At 41.4% G+C, this 17,856-nt stretch overlaps 1 pseudogene; it reads right to left on the reverse strand.

Annotated features, from left to right (window-relative positions):
- Window positions 1-14,485: 14,485 nt before the first annotated feature.
- Window positions 14,486-16,809, reverse strand: LOC149168560 (uncharacterized; annotated as a pseudogene).
- Window positions 16,810-17,856: the final 1,047 nt, after the last annotated feature.

Genomic DNA, 17,856 nt, shown 5'->3' on the forward strand with positions numbered 1-17,856 from the left:
CAATGGGGATACCCACTGACTGTCAGAAATAGGATATATAAAGTTGACTCTCAAAAGTTTTTGCAACTCCTCTCTGACAATGTCTTGGAGCATGGGGTTCATTCTTCTTTGTGGTTGCCTCACCGGTTTAATGGTGCTGTCAGTGTAAATGTGGTGAGTGCATGTGTCGGGGTGAATCCCATGCATGTCAGTGTAATCCCATGCAAAGGCTTTTTGGTACTTCGTCAAGAGTTTAATCAATTTTTCTTGTTGAGATGAGTCAAGGTGGTTGCCTATGTTCAAAGTTTTGCCTGGACTGATCTCTATGACTTGACTCTGTGCATTGGTAATGGATTGAACTGGAAAGATGTCATGAAATGTAGATTGTAAGGAATGGATAGTGCATGTTTCTTGAAAGTTTTGAGCTAGAAGTACATCTGCAGCATTATATTGTTCATTCCTCACATTTTCAGATATATCAGGCTGTGAGAGAAATAATTCTACCAAATCAGTATTGTCTTCATGGAAATCATAGATCTGGTCAATGCTAAAAACAGATTGTACCTCCTCTTTGTCATTAAATTTGTCATCAAGCCACAAGTTATGTGTCACTGCAGGTGATTGTGCCGATGGATAGAGGGTGAGTTGTTTCCTTTCGGTCCCTCTAGAAATAATCATGTTACCTGATCGGCATCCAATAAATGCATCAGCAGTCGCTAACCATGGCCTACCTAGAATGATAGGATGTCCTCCGAGATTGGATTTGGGTTGAAGGACTAGGAAATCCACCGGATACTCCCAGGAGTCCAGTGAGACGATGATATCTTCCAAAATCCCCTCAGGAATGACTTTGGACCTATCAGCTAGTTCAAGAACAATTGTGGTATGTTGCAAATTCATGAGTTGGAGTGTTCTCATAGTTTCAAGGGTCATGACATTGATTGCAGCTCCAAGATCTATCAAAGTATTTGGGATCCGTATGTTGTTAATGATGGTGGTCACTTTTGGAATGCCTGGATCAACATACTTCTCCATGGAGATGGTATTGGTCATAAGGCCTGCTAAATTTCCTAAAACATGAATGGTCTGAGGATCAATCCTCTTTCTAGCAGGTTTCTTGAGACACATGTCTTTGATGGCTTTGGTGTAAATAGGAATGTCCTTTATAGCTTGCAGCAAAGGGATTTTTATGTAGACATTTTTAAGTTCATCCAAGACATCAAATTGTGGTGGAGGCAATGGTGGTCTTACTTGAACCAAACGGTCCGGAAAAGGTGGTTGCAGTGATTGCATCTGTTTGTCCTTGGTTTCACTGCTTGGTTTTGTTTGAGTGGTCATTTCATTTTCTTTTTCTAAATTTTCTTCTTGCTGATCTGTTATTAGAGAATCCGTCTGGAGCACCCTACCAGACCTCAGATTAATGTTTTGCAAAGGCAGTGTGGAGTAGGAGGTTCCTTCCTCTACATTATAAACTGGCCTCTCTGCTCTATTGTTCGGATTTGGGACAGTTTGAGCAGGTATTTGTGTGGGTCTGGGAGGTTGTGGGTTAGTTGGAAATTGAAGTTGTGGTACATTTATTTGTGGAGGAGTAGGTAAGGTCTGTTGAGAAGGTTGGGGTTGATAAACAACTGGCTGAGGGTGCTGCTGATATGACTGTGATTGTGATGGATATGGCTGTTGGTACTGCTGATATGGCTGTGAGTAAGGTGGGTATGATTGAGGATACTGATGGTAGGATTGGGAATACTGTTGAGACGGTCTCCATTGATTTTGTGATTGGTTTCCATGCTGCCATGGCATAGGTATATTCCATGAGTTTTTTGCATACATCTGATCATTCATAGGAAATTGCATATTTTGATTAGGAAACATACCTTGGGGTGCTTGCCTTGGTTGCCATGGTCGCTTTGCACCCATGTAGTACACGTTCTCCATCTCTGTGCTGGCTGCCATGTTACAGTTCTGCACAATTTTAACTTTAGGACAGTTAAACATATCATGATGCTCAGTACAGAAAGCACATACTTGGATATTGTCTAAAGGACAGTCTTTTAATGCATGCTTCTTGCGACACTTGGGGCAGAAAATAGCCATGATATTGTCTTCTTCCTCCTGTTTCTTTTTGGCTTTTAAGGTATCAATTTGGTTTCCTAGAGTACTCAACAAATCTGTTTTGAACTCTTCTAAAAGATTACCAATTTCAACCCGGGTGACACTAGCAGAGGCAGTTTTTATGACCCTAGATGACAAGGTTCTCTTTCCCATTTTGGCTTTACTTCTTGAATATTTTTCACACAGTTCAGCTATTTCTTCAAAGGGTAAGGCAGAGATATCACCTTTGCCCATTAAGTTGAGATCATCCATGTATTCTTCCCTGATACCTTTCAAAAAGATTGTGCGGACTAGATCAGGAGGCATTGTTCGGTGTTTAGATTTTTGCAAGTTATAGACAAACCGTTCTAGATATTCTTCTAAGGTTTCATCCTCCTGCTGACTCATTCTAAAGATGTCATCTTTAGAGTCTTTGGATCTGCAATAAGGCTGATATTTCCTCAGAAATATTCTCCTCATGCCATCCCAATCCACTATGGCATGCTCACCTAGCCCCATAAACCATTTCAAGGTTGCTGCCTTTAATGTGGCTGGAAACAATCTCAGTCTGTGAGCATCATCAGTATAGCCATAAGTTCGACACACAATATCGAACTCGAATAAGAATGAGTCCGGATCCTCTGAAGCCATACCATAGAAATTGGGTAGCACGGATGGGGGTATATTTTTCATTTTGATCTCCTCATCCTCCTGTGGTTCTTGTATAGGGAATTTAAAAGTTGATTCCTCCTCCTCTTGATGGGGAACTGATCCAGATCCCTCCTCAGCCATTCTATTTGGTTTCTTAGTGTCTTTTGGTGGAAAAGAGAGAAAGGAAAATTGTTTGGTAATGGTGCTACTTTTCCCTTGTGTAGAAGATTTAGGAAAGGGTGGCTGCTGTGATTTATGTGCAAACAGAGTTTCCCTCTCAGCAAGAGTAATGTGCTGTCCTGAATAAAATTTCTCAGCTATTGTTTGAATATCCTCCTCAGTTGTATTCCCCGGAGAGTCTGCTCCTGATGATGATGGGTTAGTGTTGAGATGGTGGGGGGTTCTCACAAATCTCCCTTGAGTGTCTCTAAGTCTAGGCATAAATAAATATGATTTCTAACTGTGTTTTTGGTTGTTTTTGTGTATTGAATTTTTTTTCTTTTTGTTTGAATCCTTTACGTACGCCTCCCCGGCAACGGCACCAAAATGTAGTGGTTCCAGCTAGGGTACTAGACTGGACTCTATATTTAATATCGACCGAGGTGCGTAAGCTTAGAGGCGTGGTCTAAAATATATAGACATAAAGAATCTCTGGCCAAGTGAGTAGGATGTAGGATACAATGCTTCTTTACGGAAGACCGAAATTTGCAACCTATCATTCACACACCTAGATTACCCTACTGATATGCTTAATTACAATGCTGGTCATGAGTTGTAACTATCAAATCAAATCATGAATCTAAGTACTGTATATGACTGTGGCAATGATTCTAACCTCCTTACAGAGGTATCACTCAGAAAACCCTTGCTTGGTACCCACACACAGCATGCAAGATATTTACACTATCAAACTATATAAAGAAAGCATAAATGAACTGTAAAGCAAAACAGAGTTTATGAGATAATGTCTCTATGAGTCACACAGGGATCGAATCCCTTACAAGACTCCCTTCCAGATCCTAGTGCTGACCATTCAACATAATCATAACCCGTTCATAAGCGCACACCATGTCTATGTAATGAAATTCAAAGGCTGTAGGAATCGAAAGCTTATATAAATATTATGCAACCCGTATGCTATGCGAATCAACAGCTGTGTAAATCGAAACTGTGATGCAAACCATGTGATATAAATCGAAAGCTATGTGAATACTGTGATGCAAACCATATGCGATATAGAAATCGAATTGAATGTAAACACTGTGCAGCATATAAGAACTGAAATGTACCAAAACAAATGGACAGTATACCAATCGAAGAACGCAGGGCCCGTCCGCGCCTAAGGGTATACTGGTTATCACCGTTCAGCAATCAAAACCAATGCAAAGGGTATACACACTTCGTGACTGTAAATATGTCCTTATATTAAAAGTAAAACTCTGTTCTGAGAGAATACGATTCAACAATTCCAAAAACTAAAACTCTAAACATAACCCTGACTGTATTTACACATGCGTATGCACAGCCATGTCATCGATACAATGAATGTACATAGTGCTGTTGCCGCGTTTATTACATAGCCTTTTCAAAATGTTTCCATACCAAGTGTTTCGAAAATCAAAAAGACTAAAATGAAAAATGGAACGATGCTGTTTCTGCTTTTGCCTGTCAGAGTGCCCTGCTTTGACTTAAGTTGACCGCATGCATAGGAGGCTCGATTTGGCTGGGTGAGAGGTGTTTGTCCATACTTGGACATTCTGCTTTTCGCCCATGCCTTTCGTTCTGGCTCATCTGCTGCGCCACATGTCAAACGGTAAGCTCATTACAGGATGTGGGTACTTCCTGTAATCATGTCATCAAAAACCTCTAATTCTGGAACATAAAACCCCTAAATTAATTTCTATGCAATTTAATAACTATAGAACAATTAATAATCAATATTCAAGGATTTTGAGGAATATATGATGAAAATGTATGGAGAAATGATATGTTTTTGGGAAGGAAAAAGGGTCTTAGGATGATACCAACACGCCCAAAGCAATGTTTTGCTTACTGAAGTTCTTGAAATTGAGGCCTCCTTCCATTCTAGGCAAGGAAATTGTGTCCCAGTTTAAAAGGGGAATTTTTTTCTCATTAGCTTTGCCGCCTTTCCAGAAGAAATTCCTGATGTAATCCTCCATTTTTCTCATGATACCAACAGGGGTCATCATCACTGCAGATTGGTATATGGGAAGGCTGTTCAAGACAGCTTTGACCAGCACTGTCTTGCAGGAGTTACTCTGATTGGTGGGTATAGAACTCACCTCGAACACTAGTTATGAGCCACAGACGAATGGCAAAATGGAAATTGTTAACAAGTGGCTAGAGGGCTACTTGCGTAACTACGTGACAGGGTAGCAGAAGGCATGGATACAATGGCTGCATTTGGGGGAATATTGCTACAACACTATCCATCACATTTCTATAGGTATGTTGCAATTTCAAGCCCTATATGGTTATGATGCATTGTCTTTTGCTGACGTTATCTTTGGAGACAACAGGGCCCCAAGGGCCAGGGAATCGATACAAGAGAGCCAAGACATCTTGAGTGCTCTAAAAGACAATCTGCAAATGGCCCAGAATCAACAAAAGATTTATGTAGATAGGGGTGGAGTTGAGAGGTAGTTCGAAGTTGGGGACTTGGTCTTTTTGAGGCTCCAGCCGTACCGATAGTCTACACTCAAGCAGAAGGGGGATGAAAAACTCAAACCCCGTTTATATGGGCCTTATCATGTTGCTCAAAAGGTGGGGGAGGTAGCATATGAGTTGGAGCTACCACTAGGGACTCGAGTGCACAACGTTTTTCATGTGTCATACCTCAAGAAGGCACTAGTTCAACAAGTCACAACTATTACTGAGTTACCCCCTATGGACGATGAAGGCCATTTGGTGCTGGAACCAATAGCCATTTTGGATTCCATAGAGAGGCACCAATGTAACAGGGTCATCAGGGGATTTTTGATTCAATGGAGGAATCTAGAAGAAGAGGATTCCACCTGGGAGGTGGGACAAATACTACAACATCCTTCTTTGCACTTGCTTGAGGACATGCAACATTTTGGCTGGGAGGGCTGCGACACAAACGTCGATGGGCCTATGACTTCTACAATCTGAAAAGGACCAAGCCACAGTTTCTGAAATTTCGTATGTTTGCCCTTTTCTTCATGAGCCTTATCCCATTTCAAAACTAAATCTCCCATCTGAAAGTTCTTTCTGGTTATGATGCTTGAGTCAAAAGAGGATTTTATTAGCGCTTGGTGATGAGCATGGGTTTTCTTAGCTTGTTCTTGGCGTTCTTCTAGTTTGATTATCTCCATTTGTCTCAGTTCTAAAGAGGAAGTAGGTACTTCAACTATAGGCTCAATGAAAAATTATGGCTTTGTTGGAATGTGGGGGCCACCACGAAGGCATTTTTGGCCCACAAAGGGAATAAGCTTCATTGGCTCGAGGATGGTAGGTGGAAGTCGATGTGGGCCCACATAGGCAACCTTGGAGGCAATTTGATAAAAGAAGGTGGAGCTCTCATTTTGGATCATTCATTCATTCATCATTTACGAATTTGTCTTTGACAAAGAGCATGCTTGAGCAGTGAACCAAGTCTGCATGTGTTGTTTAGCACACCGGGTGTTTCTGAGTGGAAATCCTAGCCCTTGCTTTGGTGGACTTTGAGTGCCAGCCTAAGGAGGGTGTTCTCTTTAGCATAATCCACACCAAGAACAAGAGTTCGAATTGCAACAATAAAGGGAGCCACAACAACACAAGGATTGCGCAGTCATTGATAGAGGCACTCCGGGAGTAAGGGGAGATAAGGGAGTTTGAGGTGGATAATTGGTGGGAAGGCTTGGGAAGCCTTCTAATAGGGACTGCAGGTATTTTGGAGTAACTTCAACAACAGATCATTTAGAGGGTCGAATTTCCTAGCTTGAGAGCTAGTCAAGCTCAAGGGGGTTGAAATTCTGCGGTCAAGCGTTGGCCAAACCCTCTGTGGGTTATTCTAGGTTTTATGAGTAGAGGCCAGGATTAAATTATCAGAATTTTCTGAGTAGTAGACTGGGCTCTAGCAGCTCTTCATTTCAGGTAGTAGCACCATTTTCTGGGTTTTACAACGCAGCAGTTGGTCCGAATTGACAGGGCTAGGAGGAGGGTGATTTAGGGATCATTGTGGGATTTTCTAGCTTGCTTAAAGTAGGACCAGATGCACACATTCCAACACCTTGATTGTACTCCTTTCCCATTTAATAAAATGAGTAGACAACGCTGTTGTGGAGCATTTTTCGTGGTTTGATTCTTTGTTTGATTTTTGTGATGTGTTGTCTATTTTGCTTTAAGAAGTACTATTAATTTTCCCTTTAGGGATATTACACCGAAAGGTAATGTAAGATTCAGATGAAGCTTTGTGCATGAGTAGGCACAGCGGAGGGTAAGACTATGACAACTAGTTGGATTGATTGGGTCCATTGGTGTAAATGGATGATGGCAGGATAGTCATGAGAAAGGTAACTAGAAAAGGTAAATTAAATGGACCTCATATATCAGATGGCTTGAATAAGTTGGGAATGGTGGTTCTCAACGTTGTGCATGAATAAAGGAATTTCTCTTAACCTTGACCTTGATATTTAGTATATTTATGTTGTGATCATGATTGCTTTGTGGTAATGATTATATCCGTATATGTATGTATGTACGTTGTTATCTGACAGGGTCATTATGGATCATGATTGTTTTATGCTAATGATTATGTATATGTATGTATGTGTCTATGTATCTATGTCACTATCTGACAGGGTCATCAGGAATCGTTCTGATGGAGGAATGATTGCTTACGTAGGCAAATGACATGAAGAGGCTCCTCGTCTTACGAGGAATCAATTGGGAAGAGTTGTCATGACAAATATATGAGGTTAGTATCATGTGGTTATGAGTTGATATTATGTGATTATATTATGTCTATGTTATGGACAGGTTATACGAAGGGATACATCAGCGAAAAGAAAGTAGTATGGTATGCAACATGCTAGGATAAGCATGAATAAGACACTAGAAGCAAGGTTTCTTAGTAAGGATAGTGTGGTTTCAGGTGTGTGGTATTACTATTGTGCATATGTTGTATATGTTATACAAGTTGCATATATGATGATTGTGCACATGCAATATTGTGCATATGTAGTGTCTGTACATATTGTACTGTGTGCATGATGGATATGCAGTGTTGTATGAAAATGGTGCTCTGCGTGTGTTGGATATGCGTTGCTCTATACAGATGATGCTATGTACATGTTGGATATGGAGTGCTATGTACATGTTGGATATGGAGTGCTATGTACATGTGGTGTTGTGTGCATGTTGTACACGTGGTGGTATGTACATATGGTGTAGTGTGCATGATTGTACAAGTGTTGTTGTGTGCATGTGGTGCCATGTACATGTTGTACAAGTGGAGTTGTGTGCAGGTGGTGTTGTGCACATGTCATGCATATGGCATTGTGTACATTGGTTTCGCGTACATGTCGTGCATGTGGTTCTATGTACATGTGGTGTTGTGTACACATTGTACAAGTGGTGTAGTGTACATGTGGTGTTGTGTACATGTTGTGCAGGTGGTGCCGTGTACATGTGATGTTGTGCACACATTGTGCAGGTGGTGCAATGTACAGGTGATATTGTGTATATGTTTTACATATGGTAATAGTGCACATGCTATATTGTATGCATGTCATACATGTTGTGTTGAGGGCATGTGGTACTAGGTATGTGCATTGTGTAGGTGCATGTATTATGTTATGCATTGGATGTAGGCGTATGTATTGTATTGTATACATTGGGTGTAGGTCTATGTGTTGTATGTCAGGTGTAGGTGCATGTATTGCATGGAGTTATATGTCATGTGTGGTCGTATGTGTGTGATGCACACTATGTATATGTGCACCTGGTTGAAGAGAAGGCACTGAGTGTTTTTTGGGTGTGGCAACCGATCTGGTGTGCGTACGAAATAAGAACAAAGGTAGAAGTAAGGATCAGTGAAATGATAAGTATCAGTATATTATTTCAGTTTTATTATGCATGTGATTTATGATTCTGGTATATGATGATTACATGTGAATTATGATTATGGTTTATGATGGTTACATGTGATTTATGATTTGATCTATGATGGTTATGTTTTGAGCTAACCTGATGAGATATTTTTATATATGTTTCTTTGGTCAAATATGTTAGTTTTACTTGTTGTGAGTGGAAGCGAACAAGATTTCAAATGTACCTTATTGACGAGCTACCAATGAGGTATGATGTCAATTTATTTTAAATCTAATGTAATTTATGTGCTTGGTACAGGAATACATGAAATGCCCGATTGGGTGATTGAAATCGACTACAGGAGTTTGCAACAACAAAAGGAATTGGAAAATGAAGCAGTATGCTAGTAAATCATTCATGAACAGGGCCATTGTGGGACATTGGTACCCAATAGTGTCCATTGATTTCCATGAGCACGTTATGACCTGTACGATGGTTTTGAGGCAGGAAAATGCCTTGGTTTTTTTATCTTCCGATGCGAGGAAGCCTTGCCAAGGGATGGATTGCGCGAGATGGGGGTGCCAGCGGAACTTGGAAGGTGAGTGACTGCACAAAAGGGGTGACCGGATTTCCTGAGCGACTATGTAGAATATAAGGGAAGGCCGCGATGGATTTGTTTTAGTCATTAACATTGCCAGATGGAATCAGATGCACATTGAGAGTGCGCCCTGGAACAATGAGCTAACAACTATTCACTGAGAGTACAAGTGGCGTAGGATTGTAGCGCTGGACATTGGATGTAGATTTGACTTTGCAATGGATTCTAGACTTCCTACGAAAGAGGTGAATCCTGGTATTACTTTGAGGGTGGAGGTGTGAGCCTCTAGATTGCCTTATTGCGGATGCAGGCATCGTATCATTTTATTTGCTGGTCGAGCAAATGTGCATATGCGTATATGTGTATATCATTCTAAATATTGTATCGAGCTAGATTTATAAAGCTCCATAGACAATATGGTTATTTGTTGGTCGAAGCAAAGGTGTATGTGTATATGTGGTTATTGGAAATATTGTAATGAGTTGTGTTATAAAGCTCCAGTAAATTGTATGTTTGTCATGTTTCACCAGTGGTCATTGTAAATAATTCTAGAATCTATTGGGATAGATTTACTGAGCTCTGCGCGCGCTCACTCGGCCCTGCCTCCTGCGAGATCCTCACCCGGCGGATCTAGAAGCCTGCGCGTGTGCCGGTTCCTGCACTTCTCCGATCCCTGCGGGCGGGTCCGCCGAGGGCTGTTGCCTCAGACTGCGGTCGACTAGGGTTTGGCCGAAGGCTCTAGCTTCTGGCTGCGGTTGGCTAGGGTTTGTCCTGCTGCTCTCCATGGAGGAACCAGATCCCCACCAGGGGCCTTCCTCGCCTTCTCTGTCCTCCACTGCAGAGGCCTTCAGATCCTTGTTGGCCTCTCTGCCCAAGAAGAAAGTTGTGGAAGCCGCCAAGTTCGTGAAAAGGCTAGAAGACATCCCCGAGATCGCTCTCCCTCCTAAAGGTCAGATTCAAGTAGCTCTATCTCTGACGGATCACGCTCTGGTTGGTCAGTTTATAGGTCTCTGGCCCTCCCCGAAATCAACAAAGAACTGGGTTGCTAGAAATTGGGCTCCGCTGATAAAAAACAAGGTTACATCTTACTTCCTCGGAAGGGGATATTTCTTATTTGAATTCTCAGAAAAAGAAGACAAGGATCTGATTTTTAGAAACGACCCCTATTTCATGGGTCCTCAAGGGCTGTATTTAAACAAATGGACACCATATTTCGATCCGGCGATGGACGTGCCTTCTGCGGTCCCGGTGTGGGTAAGGCTCCCCAATTTACCGGTTCACTGTTGGAAGTGGGAATCCCTGAAGCATATCGGAAACACTCTTGGGAAATTCATAGACAAGGCTAACAACAAAGATCAGTACGACTGCGCCAGAATTTGTGTGGAGGTAGATCTGGAGGTTGGATTACCAGAAGCCATCAAAATAAGGGTAGGTCCTTGGACGCATGTTCAGAAGTTGGACTATGAACAACTGCCATTCAAATGTCGGAAGTGTCAAGTCTACGGACACTTCGCCAAGGATTGCCCATCCAAAGGGGTAGAGGAAAAAGGGAAGGAAGAAGGGTGGAACCAAGCCAAAAGATCCAAACCTTCATTCAGAAAGAATGCAAATGTTAATGCCAGAGCCCCCCAAACGGGCCCTGCACTGCACCCACTCACGGAAAGCCAAGGGAATAAATTTGAGATTCTGGGATCTGAAGCCATGAACACACAAGAGACAAAAATTCCGAAAGAAGTCTCACCGCCTAATTCCATAAGCATACTAGAGGGATCCAAAGGGAAGATGTCAGAAGAAGAGGAGGAAACCCAAGAGTCCGAGGAATCGGAGGAAGAAGGGGAAATAGGGGATTCACAGTCTACCCCTAGAAGATCTACAAGAGGATGAATGTCAACTAAGGAAAAAAGGGACCAAGAAACTTACAAAGACAAGCTGCAGGGCAGCCAACCAACGCTAGAGAAACTCCTAGCAAAAACCCCGAAGACGAAGAGGATCCAAACCCAGAGCTCCAAAGGAGCTCTCCATAGCAAGAATAAATGATGAAGATAGTCTCCTCGAACTGTAGGGTAATGGGCTCCAAATCTAAGGAAGAAGCAATGAATATTCTAATAAGACTGGAAGCCCCGGATATCCTCCTCATCCAGGAGACTAAACTGGAGGACTCAGCCTTCCTCCAAGCAAGCAGAAAATTCTGGAAGTATAATGGAACGCATGCAACCTCTGCCTGTGGAGCATCGGGAGGGCTTGGGTTGCTCTGGAATCCAAATAAGTTCTCTCTAATCTCTGAGTCCTTAAACACTCATTGGATTTTGTTGAAATTACAACATTTAGATTCTAAAGAAGTTATTAGTCTGGTCAATGTATATGCCCCTAACAATGCAGGTGAAAAAAAATTATGTTGGGATGCCATAAAAAATTTGGCAAATCTAGAAAATTTGGAGAACATAATCATAGTCGGAGACCTCAACCTCACTCTTCTCTCATCAGAAAAAAGAGGAGGCAGTATTTTCAGAGATCCGGCAAGGGAAGCAGTGGAAGATCTCATGCAAGATTGGGACCTGATAGACATCAAGCCAACTATTGGCAAGTACACGTGGTCAAACAAGAGGGTTGGTCCGAGTCACATAGCCCAAGACTGGACATATTTCTGGTCCAAAGTTCCTTCCTGCTTCTTGGATTAGAGGCTAGATTGCACATCCTTCACAACAGCATTTTAGACCACAAGCCTATTAGCTTGGAACTGCTGACCCCCAAAGACCTGGGGCCTATTCCATTCAGGTTTAGTTCTCTATGGATTAAAGAGTCAGATTTTATGGATAGGGTCAGAGATTGTTGGAAAGACCCAGTCAAGGGATCCGCCTTCTTCAAGTGGGAGGGAAAACTTAGAAGAGTCAAAACCATGTTAAAAAATTGGGCCAAGACCCTACCCAACCCAGCTGCGCAAAGGAAAAAAATCCAAATCGAGCTCGAAACCCAACACCTCCATCTTGAAGCAGCTGAAATCACAAAAGAAGAGTTGGAAAGGAGGCCAAGCTCCAACAAAGCTTCCACAAGGCCTGCCTGGCAGAAGAGGAATATTGGAGGCTCAAGTCCAGAAGTCTCTGGCTTAAATCAGGCGATAGAAACTCCTCCTTTTTCCATAAACAAGCCCAAGCCAGGAAAGGGAGAAACTCCATCACAGAAATTAAAGAAGAAAACAACATCTTGAAGGACTTTACATGCACAAAAAAGGCTGCCTCCGAGCAATTTGGGAAGCTATACAAGGAGGAACCACTAGCTGAGTATAATGACAGTCTATTAAACGTTGTTCCTAACCTCATCACCAAAAAAATGAACCAGATTCTGGAGAGAAAAATCACTCACAAGGAAGTCAAGGAGGTCCTTTTCGCAATGGATCCCGACAGAGCCCCGGGACCCGATGGATTCACGGCCAAATCCAGCCTGCATAAGTGTCTGACTGCTGTCCACCATCAGCATCAGATCTGCACCTTGATTACATGTACTGGGGTAAAATTCGAATGAAGTTTTATACCCACAAGCTCACGGAGATTGACTGAAGCAGCGTTTATCTACTAACGCTGATGTAAAACAAGAGCGTTTTCGAAGGCTACCTGGCGTAACTTCAGGCTCCGTCTAAGACTTATGAAACAAACACATCAACCCACAAACAAGTTTGTTCTCCCCAGTATGTTAGCGTTTGAAATTTCACCTCAGGCTGAAAAGGCAAATCTCAAAAGCTACATCAAACCATTCAGCCCCGTAGCTAGCCCTACGGGGCAGGAGAAGGCTCTCTCCGGTCAATCTCGGTAGATCTTCAATTAAAGAGATGACCAAACGGGTAACACTGATATTAGGCTAGTAAACTGATTTGAAAGATTGATTTGGGGTTTTTAATTAAATAACGGGGTTTTTCTAGGCTGCATGGGCAAAATCACAGCTTGAAACAGAGAAATATAATGAACAACACAGGTTGATGACTGAGGCAAGGTAGGCAAGAAATTTAACATCAAATTGAGACTAAATGGGATGGCAAGACTGGTGAGGAGCTGACAAGGGCAAACAATAACTTTGAATCCTTGTCAAACAGAAGAAAACATTGAACATGAACAAACTTATAGGCAGAGCATATAATACTATGAATTCTACCTAAACACTTCATTTGTTCACTCAGAAATGATCATGAAGTGAAAAGAAACATAACAGATTACATATGAAACAAGAGAAAAACTAATGCTAAATCATCATGCCACAGGGATCTCAGAAATCAGAGCTGTGAAATTTTCATTAAAAATCCCTGCGAAAAACTGTACATTGAAAGCTCTTTTCTCCAGCACTCTGAAAATCTCCCCTCTCACTTTTTTTTATTCACTCCCTACCAAATGAATTTTTTCTTTTAAATATATGAAATAAACACAGCTGGGGGAAAACAAATCGACCCCAAGACCAGGAATTGATTTTATCATTATTAATAAATAAACTAACAGAAAACAATCAGCTCTTCTGAAAATAAAAATGCGCTCCTTCTTCTACTCGAACTGTTGAAAACTGATGAAGCGGTGGCATTAGAGGTGTCACTCCCAATTACTGAAAATAAACATAAGCAGTCGAATCTGTATGCCACTTTGCACATTCTGGGTTTCATAACTGCGCCCCAAATCTGGAAATGCGTTGGCCATAAAAACAACCTTTAAACTAACATTCTGCTGATGGCTTGACATATGGAGAGCTGATCCTTTTGAATCGGGACTGAAGATAAAAGTAGGCGAATTGACCCCGTCTTCTGCTGTGACAGATGTCTTTAAAACTCTATGATACAATTGAGCTCGGGGGCAAAAACAATTCATGTATTAAAAATACTATCTAAAATAAATGGGAAAAAACTGCTCTTTCTGTTTTGAATGCCAAGTCACGATGTTGAATGCCTTTTCAGCGTCTTCGTCTTCCTCAAGAAAATCGGGATGGTGAGCAAAACCATAGCTTTTACGATGTCACTGCAATGCCATAAATGGTCCCTGTCCAGATTTTATGCCGCATATTTTCGTTAGATGAAACGAACGCCTTAAATGTTGCAACAACTGCCACGTTACTAATATCTTTAATTCATATGCAAACGGTTCATCTTCCCTTTGGCAAATTTTGAATTTCGAAAAAATATGTCATTGGCAATGGAATGATGGACTCTATTTTAAAAGGTTCACTCATTAATTTGATTTGAACTTCCAAATGAGGATGAAGTTTGTCAAGGCCGATTCCTTCAACATGACAGGTTATAATGGTTGTTTCTGGTTGGTCAAAGACAACAAAATCCAAATCGTTGATATCTGTAAAGCAAACCTGTATGTCAACCAAACTTGGAGATGCCCGTTCAATTCTTGATCGGTTTACAGAGTCTTCCTTCACTACAACTTTTATAGAATAGCTTGTGTTGGGTAGAAGGCCCCTAAGTCGATATTTCCCTGAATTGTCTGTGGTTGCTTCTTCATAATAGCCTTTTGAGAGAGACCTTTGCAGGTAAGATGTCACTAGAGGCAGGATATTAAGGCAAATTGGTGACACCTCACCATCCAAATTCATCCATATTTCACCTTGTAAGCCACCACAGGGACCAGGATCAACCTGAAGATGGCCAGACTCAAGATCTAAAAGGAAAAGGCTCTCAAACTCTCCTGTGTGTTTGGATATCCATTCTATAACAGACGGATGCAGTTATGTACAGCCTATTAGTCCCGCTAATTCATCATAAAAGAAACCACGAGCTAGTGGCAATGACTTGCAAGACTCCACAACCATTTGCAACAATGATAATGCCTCCTCAGAACTTGCTTTCTCAACACTGCCACTAGATGATGACAAAGTAGAGGCTACCTTTGCTTCTCCTAAAGAAGCAACTAATTTAACAGCTCCAATGATGCCCATACGCCTGTACCTTGGATCTGGGTTTGAAATCTGCTTACGAACAACCATCAGCAACTCATTTGCAATGGATGAGCTACAAGAATTGGTTGTAGACCAAACTGTTATAGCAAGTTGGCTGAAAATCCTATATACCTTATGTAGTTGTTCATCTTGAAATCCTTCCAGATAATCCAAAATACCAGTTATATAAGATAAAACAGGAACAAGCTCTCGAGAATGTTTTGTTGCCAGCAAAACCAGCGTGTCTAGAGCGGAATCCACTTCATGTGAAACACCAGACCCAGTATGTGTAACCAGAAATCCTAGTACTTCTTGTCGGTGATAATTACCAATAAACTCCTCAAAGACCAGAACATATGTATGAATGCCAAATTTTCGAATGGCCAGTTCCTTACATGTCAAAAGCGATGCCCCAATTGAAAGCAGATCTTGGAAATATACCTGAAGTGACTCTCTCCGGCCTTCAATGCACTGGCGAAGTAAATTTTCACCGAAGTAACCATCACGAGCTTTCTTATGTATTACTTTCTCTGCACTTTTACGTAGTGGACCACCATTGGCACAGAGAATCAGAAGCAACAAAATATCAATTACTTTGTGATCACACTCCCTATCAAGAGCTTTAATCTCCTTCAATATAGTTTCACAGAGAAGATTTTGAAAACGAAGGCCAGATCTCATCGCCTCCAGAATAAGAGCCTCAGCATTGTCAGCATTCAATTTACCTTTCTGCTTCTTGTCTCTGGAAGCTTGAGTGTCAGAAAGTGCAAAAAATAAAATAAAAAAATGCAAGTTCTCACGAATTTGTTCAACTATCCTCCTTGAATTTGCTAAGGTTGCTGATTGGATCAAAAATTTCAAAACAAGTGGCAAATATTCTGCAGCTACACTTCTGAGACTTGAAAGAGCAATAGTGACCGCCTGTTCAGACAGTTCATCCTCCAAGCTGAGGTTAGAGAAAGCATCAAGAATTGGAACGATAAGATCCAAATCCTCCTGCAGCATTTGTTCAAGTGAAGAGACAACCATTCCATTACTTTGGTTACCAATTATATCTGGAAGAAAGCCAATAATTTCCTTCTTTAATGATAATGGACAGATGGACAACACATCTAACAGCTTTCTTGTTGATGCTTCACCATCAACTAGAAAATCAAGCCATCGGAATTGATTTAATAGTAATCTCGGAATGTCCTGTTTCCAGGAGACAGAATCTTCATCAAAGTGTTCAGGCAGCTTCTCCAATAGAATGTCATAGAACTGAGTTTGAAGAGGTGCTACTAAGAGCAATAACCTTGCAATGCTTTCAGAATATGATAAGATGTCTGTTGCTGCACTGTCTGATGTGCATATAAGAATCAAGGGTATATGAGGCTATGAATATTTGATCAAGATCTGGACCTGCAACATCAATTTTCCAGCATCAATTTTCCAGAAGAATTCTCTTTCCCACGCGACCCCTCTCTAACTTCATTCAACACACTTGCAAGTTGAAGTCGTTGAGCTTCATTGATCTCATTCATTGCCTTCTGTACTGAAGGATCCGGAACTATACCAACCACAAGTATCTGACGTATGCTTTGTTTTCTTTGTGCTTTTACAGAGGTAGGAGCTGGAAGTCGCTGCCAGTTGAAGAGCTGAAGAACAAATTACATAATCTAAAAAAAAAGCAACATATTAAATGATTTCTTCTTCAAAACCCTGTTTTGAAGAAGAATCAATCTCTGACATGAGACGGAGTCTAACATCGGCTCCACTTGGGATGGCAGCTGCCGCTCCGTGGAGGTGCCAAGAACCGCAGAACTTTGGGAGAGCAGACAGTGCCTCCACCCATTGGGCAATGGAGTCATCATCAACACAACTCTTGACTTAATTTTCACACTGAAACTGAACTGAAACAATCTTCAAGCAAACTAAAACCAGATGCTGCCCTTATGGCTGCTTATTTATTTACACAACCTACTCTAATCTGCTGTACAAACAATAGATCAGGTAATGCTGAAATGCCATATTAACCATTCAAGTAAACCTGACAATGAAGCCGCTTGAGAATGCTGCCACGAAGTCACAGATGCAGTTGCTGGCAGCCCTTCATGCACGTACTGACCCTGGTCACGGAAAAGGCAGCCTGATCTGTCAGTCAAACTGAAAAATGTGTCCATGTATGCCACAATAGGATCACGGAAACCGGACTCTGTTGGCTGCCCCAACTCTGCAATGCATACTTCCAGCTGCACATTGTCAATGTAAACATCTATAGGCAAGTCTACGATGTCTTGTTGCGAAGGAGGAAGGATTTCCAAAAACTTTTTAGGGTCTTGGAAATCATATGACTGAATCTGCTCATCGAGATACTGAATCTCATTTTCAACTCTTTCAACAACTAACTCACAAAATCTAGTTTTGCTTTCAAGATAAAGCTTCGGAGATTTCAAACATTGAAGGAAAATACTGAAAAATTCTTCATTAATTTCAATATCTACTAACCACTCTCTAACTCCGTTTAGAGCTTCACAAAGTGCAGGGTCTGCCACATACCCTACCATTGCATGAACAGATCAGCATGCGTT

Source organism: Pinus tabuliformis, chromosome 4_2, assembly GCF_031772625.1.
Source record: "Pinus tabuliformis cultivar Carrire ecotype Pingquan chromosome 4_2, CPIR1, whole genome shotgun sequence".
Lineage (NCBI taxonomy): Eukaryota > Viridiplantae > Streptophyta > Pinopsida > Pinales > Pinaceae > Pinus > Pinus tabuliformis.